Raw genomic sequence first — 9,172 nt, 5'->3', positions numbered from 1 at the left:
CTGTCAACATATGGTTTCAATCTGTTGACATGAAGCACCCTATGGTGGCTTCTGGGAGTTCTAAGATCTACTAAATAGGTAACCTTTCCCTTCTGTTCAACAATAGTGTGGGATCCACTCCACTGGTCTTGGAGAGCTGCTGGGGCCACAGGCTCCAATACCCACACTTTCTGTCCTGGCTGGTAAACAGTCAGTACAGCCTTTTGGTCATGCCAGGCTTTCTGTAATTCCTGGCTAGCCTCAAGGTTTTAAGTTGCCTTTTTCATGTACTCAGCCATCTGGGAGTGGAAACCAAGTACATGGTCCACAATATCCTGTTTAGGGGGTTTGAGAGGTGACTCCCATCTCTCTTTCACCAGACAAAGTGGTCCTCTGACAGGGTGCCCAAAGAGAAGTTCAAATGGGCTGTAGCCAACCCCCTTCTGAGGAACCTCCCTGTATGCAAACAAAAGGCAGGGTAGCAGGATATCCCATCTCCGCCTGAGTTTTTCTGGGAGACCCTTAATCATACCCTTTAAGGTTTTGTTGAACCTTTCAACTAAACCATTGCACTGTAGATGATAGGGTGTGGTGAACTTATAATTGACACCACATTCCTTCCACATTGCAGGCAAGTAGCTGGACATAAAGTTTGCACCTCTGTCAGATACTACCTCCTTAGGAAACCCCACTTTTGAGAACACTACCAAGAGGAATCTTGCCACAATAGGTGTTGTTGTGGTCCTAAGTGGAATAGCTTTTGGGTACCTAGTGGCATGATTCACTAGTACTAGGATAAACCTGTGCCCAGAGGTTGTTGGAGGACCCATTGGTTCAACAATGTCAATCCCCACTCTTTCAAAGGGAACCCCCACCCCAGGTAGTGGTATCAGGGGGGCCTTTGTAGTGCCACCTATGGTACCACTGGCTTGACAGGTTACACAGGAGCGACAAAACTCTTTGGTGTCTTCAGACATGTGGGGCCAGTGAAAGTGAGGGACAATTCTGTCCCAAGTCTTGTTCTGGCCTAGGTGTCCTGCTAAGGGAATATCATGGGCTAGTGTCAATAGGAAGCCCCTGAATTTCAAAGGTATGACCAACCTCCTGACTGTACCAGGCTTTGGGTCTCGTGGGCGTCAAATTCCGTTCCGCTCGCAGAAATTGCGTTAATTTGATTTTCCCGTTCTGCGGAGAGTGTGAAAATGTCAAAATTTCCACCATCCGCACATCCCGGAATTTTTTTTCTTGCTCGCGCTGTAAAAATACATTCTCGCACGTGCGTTTGCCTTACCTGCATCCCAGCGTTCGCCGACAAGTTTTCCCAATCCGGTAGCGTTCTCCATGAGATGTTGAATTGTTAGTAGCCATTTTGCGCTATCTCACGCAAGTTAGCGTCCACCATCACGTCATTCGTCACGCGATCACGTCTTTCATCACGCGATCATGTCATTTATCTCACGATCATGCACCGCGGGAATATATCGAATGCGTCCTTCTCCATTGCGAGCGAGAGCGTGAGGACGCGGACACGTCATATCGAATGCGACAAGGAGTGACAGAACTCAAACACGTCATATCCAACGTGACAGGGAGCGAGAGAACGCGATTACGTCATTTTGGACGCGCCGGTGGAAGTAATGTGAAGCTCGAGAACTCAAACATGTAAAATTGTCAATTTGGAGAAGAATATCAGCTCTAGCAGCATGAAAGCTTCTGCAAATGATGATTTGGATGAAAAAACTCCTCAGATTGACCTTTGGCTGTCCTTTTTGGTGCAAGGAGTCCATTTTTAAAAAGGTGGGGAGAGGGAGGAAGTGCCACAGAATCTCCAACTTCCTGTTCCTGTCCAGCAGGCTCCTCCCAGTACTTTGTCCATCTTCTGCTCATTCTGCCTTTGGATTTTGAGCTGGAAAGATCACTCTTTTTGTCTGCTGCATCATTGCCATTGGTTTTGAGGATTATTGAATTGGATATTTTACAAGTAAGTGGTTGTTGTGTCTGTTTGATTGGGGCACTGCAGTAGTTGCAACTACAATTCATTTTTGGTAACTGTCATTAATTTTTGTTTTAAATGTTGTGGGTAGTAGTAGTCAGTAGGCCCAGAGCTAGCCACTGCCTCATGGGTGTGTGCATGATGAAGCAACTGTTACTTTGGTGTTTTTGAATGTATTTCATTTTCAAGCATCATTTAGGGCCTGGACGGCATTGGATGGAATTGGGAAATGTGCTTTTTTGGGGTTCGCTTTCTGTTGTTGCGTCTGGCATGTTGGCTGGTGGCCATTTAGAAGCCTAAGCCTGCAAGCTTGTCTGGCCTTGTCTGCAAACAGGCCTGCTTTCATCCAGTAGGCTCAGAGCAGGTAGCCACAGCTTTTTTAATCAAGTGTTTCTGTGTGGTTTGTTTTATTTTTAGACATCATTTAGGGCATGGTTGGCATTGGATTGAGTTGGGAAGTGTGTTTTCTTGGGGTGGGCTTTCTGATGTTGGGCCTGGCCATGTGGCTGGTGGCCATTTTGAAGACTAGGCCTGCAAGCTTGTCTGGCCTAGTCTGGCAACAGGCCTGCTTTCATCCAGTAGGCTCAGAGCAGGTAGCCACGGCTTTATTAATCAACTGTTTCTGTGTGGTCTGTTGATTTTTTAGACATCATTTAGGGCATGGATGGCATTGGATTGTGTTGGGAAGTTTGTTTTCTTAGGGTGGGCTTTCTGATGTTGGGCCTGGCCATGTGGCTGGTGGCCATTTTGAAGCCTAGGCCTGCAAGCTTGTCTGGCCCTGTCTGCCAACAGGCCTGCTTTGTTTCATCCAGTAGGCTCAGAGCAGGTAGTCATGGCTTTATTAATCTAGTGTTTTTGTGTGGTCTGTTGAATTTTTAGACATCATTTAGGGCATGGATGGCATAAGAGGAGGTGTCATCATCATCATCATCATCATCATCATCTCATCGCCCGTTGTACTGCTAGCCAGACAGAAGTCCTGCTGCGCATCACGTGTGACCACAACTTGTTGTGCATCTGCATCCTGCCTGACATCTGAAGAATATGGCTCCAAAGAAAGGTAGCAGGTCCAGTACCAAGAAAGTTGCTGGTGAGAAGAAGGAACAGAAAAAGGAAATGCCATTAACCACGACTGGTGTGCCGGCCACTGTTTTCTTTGGGACCCAAAAAGTTACAACTGCAGCAGCGTTGTCTGGGAACCAAGCTGGGAGCAGCACCTCCACACCAGCGGTCCAATCCCACCAATCTCGTCCCAAGCCCTTGAGTGTCACAGAGGTAGCCAATCTATTAACAAGCAGCGATGTTGAAATGTCATTATTGCAAAGTAGTACACAATCAACGTAGGCTGAAACTCAGCAGATAAGTGTGCTGCTGCAACAAGAACAGCAGCAGCAGCCGCAACAAGAACAACAGCAACAGCCGCAACAAAAACAGCAGCAGCAGCCACAACAAGAACAGCAGCAGCAGCCGCAACAAGAACAGCCCACAATAGTAGTTGTTGCTCCTGACGTAGGGGCATTTCAGGAAATCGAGCTTCCTGCAGACAAAGTGGAGAAAACCACTGTTTCGGAAGATCTATTGTCTTCCAGACCTCCAGCAAGGAAAAGGAGGCTGAGTCCATCATCTTCTTCTTCAAGCCCCGCTTCTGATGATCGTGATGCCACTTGGCAGCCACCAGCTCAGTCTGAGAGTGATGCATGCCACAAGACAATGCTTCTGAAAAGGAAGGTTCCAGAAAAACTTACAGTTATGGAGGTAGATGTACAAGAGGGGGATGATGTTGATGAAGAGTCAGATGAGCCAGTCATCAGGCACATCACTCCAGGCCCAAAGGGGATGGAGACCAACATTCTCACCCTATCCAGAAAGGCTGCTATTGAGCGGGATGTAGCACGGATACCACCAACACAGGTTACACCACCACGACCTCCAGCTGCCATATTTCCAAAAGCCTGGCAGGGACCTACTACATCCAGCTCAACCATCTTAGTAGGTAGTGGTGGTAGTAGTAAAGTCACAGTGTAACTGCACAGAGTCACATCCAAGCACACCCTCCAGTTCATCTGGTATTGAAAGTGGCACATCCAGCAGTGCCAGAAAGTTCTCCTCCCAAGTTTGGGACTTCTTTTCTGTTAGCACCAAGGAAGAAAACGTTGCTATATGCTCAATTTGTCGCACATGTGTTTGGCGCAGTAAGCTTGGTACAAACTATGGTACCGGAGGCCAAGCAAGTCATCTAAGAATACACCACACTATCGTATGGGAGAATCACCTACTTCAGTTAAAACAAAGTAAAAAAACTCATCCTATTGAAGTTGGGCATGAAGAGTCAGGGGACGATATCATTGCGGTGGAAGGTGAAGAAGAGGGAGGCATTTCTAGCCCTGTCCCAGTGGTACCGCCCACATCCTCCTCAATAAACATCTGTGTGGCACCGCAGTAAGAGCCATACTCAGAGTCAGCCTGAGACACCAAGGCGACCGAGTACCGCAATGAGACAAAGTGCATCGTTGAGCCTAAGTAAGTTAATGAAAACAACAGCACCACAAAGGAAAGTAATCCAGCCTACCATTGAGAGCATGCTTAGGTTAGAGGGGCAGTTCCAACACAACCACCCAACGGCACGGTTGTACAATGCGAAGCAGGCTAACATGTTAGCGCTGGACCTTCTCCCTTTTTCATTTGTTGAAGGGGTGGGTTTCCTCGAAATTGTGTCAGCCATCTGCCCTAAATGGAAAATTCCCAGCCGGTCCTATTTCGCAACAATTGCTGTTCCGGCACTACATCATGATGTGCTGGAATTGGTTGGACAAGCTTTGCAGCAGAGTGCTGTTCACAATATCCACCTGACAACAGACATGTGGACCAGTTGCCAAGCCACAGATTACATGTGCATCACTGCTCACTGGGTCTCTTTTGTGGGGATTAGAGATAAGCTATCTGAATGAGGTGCTGTTGGCACAGCTGAAATTTTTAAAGCTACTCGGAAACATGCAACTGTAGCCATGTTCGCCATTGAGAAATCTCATACTACTGTAAACATTTTGCAAGAGTTTCGCAGCAAGGTTTTTGAATGGCTGTGCCTAAGAGGGCTTAGTATTGGTTTTGTTGCCACAGATAATGGCAGTAATGTACTTAAGGCCATGGACCTTGGTTCCTATTTCAGGGTTCCGTGTTTGGCGCATTGCATAAACATTATAGTTCAAGACTTTCTGAAAAATGAACCCATAGTCAGCAACTTACTACCATCTGCCGAAGAATATGCACTCATTTCAGCCATTCTTTTAAAGCTCAGAAGCAGCTGAGGATCATTCAACGTAAATATAACATGCCAGTCAAAGCACCCATCCAGGAGGTGGCAACATGTTGGAACTCAACGTATTACATGCTTGATCATCTGTTTGAGCAGTACAGGCCACTCAATGAATTTGAAGACAGGATGCTACTGTGAAAGCCATGACCCTTCAGATGGACCAATGGTGCCTAGTTAATTGCCTGACTGAGATGCTTCATCCTTTTGAGGTCTTCACACGTGAAGTCAGCAAGGAGGACTGTACAATGGGCCAAGCTATCCCATTATTGCAAATGCTAGAGCATCAGCTGAAGAAGGTGTCTGAATCATACAAAGGTGTAGAGGAAAAAAAAGGAAGCCTATGACTTGGTGGAGAGCTTAGCCCGTGGCTTAGCTGAAAATACAAGGGTGCAAAAGAAGATTTTGCCACAAAAACTTTACATTTCTGCTACAACTCTGGATCCACGCGCGAAATTGGGACTGAAAAAAGTAATTCATTTTTCAGAGATGGATGTTGCCCGCTACAAAACTTGGATAGCTGATGCAGCGAGTAAGTTGGAAAATGAACGGCTGCTAATTAAAAGCCCGCAAGATCAACCCACAAGAAGTACTGCAGCATGGCATGTGGCATCAAGAGCATCAAGAGCAACTTCGGAGGCTGAGGGCAGTGCGTTTGGCTCACAACACTCACCATCACTATCGACAACAGCAACAATAACTGGATCATTAGGCCCAGTTGAATTGTTACAAGATTGGTATTTAGAGTTAGGCATTAATAAGCACAGTGCTGATGCACAGAGGCAATAGCCTCGAAAGGTTAGCAGCAGCACCCCTGAACATTGAGCAGATGTCCAGGCCTATCTGGACGACCCAACAGAGGTGTACATTGATCAAAACCCATTGTATTGATACTGGTACAGGAAAATGACTGAATGGCCACTGCTCAGCAGGCTGGCGATAAGCTATCTGGCTTACCCTGTCGCAAGTGTCACTTCCGAACGTGCTGTCAGTGCTGCTGGTTCCATTGTAACAGTGGGAAGGACCAGTCTCTCTCCCAAAAACGTGGAGAGGTTACCAATGATCTAAATTAATCAGCACTTCATACCATCGAATTACACAATACATGAATCAAGGGAGGAAGATGAGGACAGCGGATCAGGTGACGGAAGTAGTGTGTCACATGATTACCTACTACTGGCTGAACCCCCAGAGTTTGAGGACAAGCTATACTTCCCTGACAATTAGGCTTGCACTTACTGTCTTCCTCCCTTATTTTCCTTTATTTGTGTGTCGTTCCGGTTGCAAACTTTGAATCACAACAAATCCATTACCATCGTATTCTACTCTTCTTATTTCAACATACAATTTTCAGGTGTCTGCATTTCACTGTACAATCCTCCGAATCCAGCTCCTCCACTCCATCATACTGAATGTCCCTAAATCCATTGCCCTCATGATGATTAGATGTTGGAAAATAGAAGAAAAAAAAAACTTTCCTAGTCCCGCAATAAAAAGTGGACCATGATGACTAATACAGCTATCCTCCTTTCAGAGCCGTGAGAGACGGCCCGTTAACTTAAGATGAGATGGAACAGGTCATAATTGATGCCATGCATTGGACGCAGAGTCGCAGACTGAGTGATTTTGTTGTTGTTTGTTGTGCGTGAAGTTATGTCATTGTGCACTAATCATCTTTCTACAGTACACACTAAACGTAACTCAAGGCAATTTTCCCCTTCTTGCAAATATTTTTAATAGGAAATGTGTACTTCTACTGCAGCTTGATACATTGCTTTTGATTGAATACAGGAAGGGGACTCAATCTGCACACTGAGTAAGACAACAGCACCGTCCGTGAAGATGATGGCGAAAAAGATGGCCCGTTAACTTAAGATGAGAAGGAACAGGTAATGATTGATGCCATGCATTGGACGCAGAATCTCAGACTGTGAGATTTTGTTGTTGTTTGTTGTGCATGAAGTTATGTCATTGTGCACTAACCATCTTTCTACAGTACACACTAAAAATAACTTTCCCCTTCTTGCAAATATTTTTAATAATTGTACTTCTACTACAGCCTGATACATTGCTTTTGATTGAATACAGGAAGGGGACTCATCTGCACACTGAGTATGACAACAGCACCGTCCATGATGATGATGCGGAAAAAGACGGCCCGTTAACTAAGATGAGCAGGAACAGGTAATAAAAATGAATGGCATGCATTGGACACCTGGCTCTGAGCATATGGTGTTTGTGTTTTTATTGTTTGTTTGTTGTGCATGAAGTGAAATCAAAATGTACTAGTAGTCTTACTGTACACACTAAAGAGTGACTCAAGTCAATAATATTTCTACTCTTGTTGTGTAATAACAAAATTTTACTTCTACTGCAGGCCAATCTTCACAGTCAGCAATGAAAGGGGGGGACCTCTATTCTGACCTATCTATGTTTGCATAGTGGCATTTAAGTCTGTTCACAATTTTCATAAAGGATGCAGCAGGGTACATAGAATCATTTACTTAGACATAGTATTAGTTATTTTCATTTATTTAACTTTATAACAAATTATTTTTTCATTTTTTAGTAATTATAATGTCAACATTATGATACAATCACGTGATCACTTTAGTACATCTAATTAAAATACAGAGCTTAGACATTGCTAACCAGGAACCCCTAGACAATCTGTAAGCAATTACTGTCACTCATACCATCATTCACACAAATTCAGACTTTCATAACTAATGTGCTAACAATACAAAAAACAGTGAGACAATACACAGTGAAACAATAGTGTACTATATTGGACTCCTCAGAATATAGCTTAAACCGTGGTTTGAGTCTTCCTTTTTTTAATATATTTTTTTCCAGGGATTAATAGTCTTGTGTAATCGTTTATTTTCTTTCTTCGAGGTTTTATTCTGTTTTGTATGAGGGTCTATGGTGCGTACGGCCTACGTACGTTTCGGTGGTATCATTTCTTTGATTCACCTTCCCCAGGGCCAACGTGAGACTGGACAACAAACATATACATGCATTCTATTAAAACAAGGGGGTTCTGATAATCTGAAATAAGAACATATATACCAACATTAGTTACTGGGCATCCAGATAAACAGTTAATTTCTTTAATTATTTAGCAATCATTCTGTGCTATCGGCTATTGTGTGATATAGTCAAACAAATAGTTGGATACCATAGTGTACTAAGCTATTAGTACCTTAATTCCCAAAGTTTGGAATAAGCATACGGTGAAGAGATAATAGGGAAAGTTTTGGAATTGTTAAAAAGTAAAAAAGAAGGGATAAAGAGTAATGAATCTCTGTGCCATCATACAGAACACACGTTACATGCAAGGTGCTCTTGTGTCTTGACATACAGAGGATTAATACAAATGTGGTCTACCTTGAACAGTTCTGTTCCTTTCAGAGATATTTTGAAGGGATGTGTCGCATGTGTGCTGACTCTCTGTGCAGATCTTGATTCTATAGCAAGGATGCAAAACAGGCCTAGTAAAAGACTCTTCTAATTGTCAGGCAGAGAATATGTGATGTTGAGAGCACCTGTGTTTTACCTAAATTATTGTGGTCCACGGAGTGCATCTATGTTTCCTATTTTCATAGGTTGAGATATTCAGCAGGCATCAAGAATGACTGGTGCTATTCCGATGACCTGTGAGAAAGTGGGGCATATTATAATTTACTTGGTAATTACTCTCCACTGTTATACAAGTAGTGGGGATATGCCTCTATTATGATCATGCTGTATCCCACTGTGTATGGCTTGCTAGGATAGCAAGTCCACTAGGTTTTACAAGGCATGCGCTAATATGATGATTCCTAGCTGCGTGGGTAGGGCGCATAGGACGATGTGTGTCCAGTTACAGATTATGACTAGCACTTTTA

General features: G+C 44.1%; 1 long non-coding RNA gene across 1 annotated transcript; it reads right to left on the bottom strand.

The window, feature by feature from the left end:
* Positions 1-7,891: 7,891 nt before the first annotated feature.
* LOC144774824 (uncharacterized) lies at positions 7,892-8,941 on the bottom strand. Its single transcript, XR_013600531.1, has 3 exons — positions 8,842-8,941; positions 8,673-8,752; positions 7,892-8,333 (listed from the first exon to the last, which is right to left on the bottom strand). It is a non-coding gene; the product is annotated as an uncharacterized LOC144774824 (long non-coding RNA).
* Between the last annotated feature and the right edge of the window lie 231 nt (positions 8,942-9,172).

This window comes from Lissotriton helveticus, chromosome 1_1, assembly GCF_964261635.1.
Source record: "Lissotriton helveticus chromosome 1_1, aLisHel1.1, whole genome shotgun sequence".
Lineage (NCBI taxonomy): Eukaryota > Metazoa > Chordata > Amphibia > Caudata > Salamandridae > Lissotriton > Lissotriton helveticus.
The sequence above is the reverse complement of the archived record's forward strand: the minus strand, read 5'-3'. Positions and strand labels throughout refer to the sequence as shown.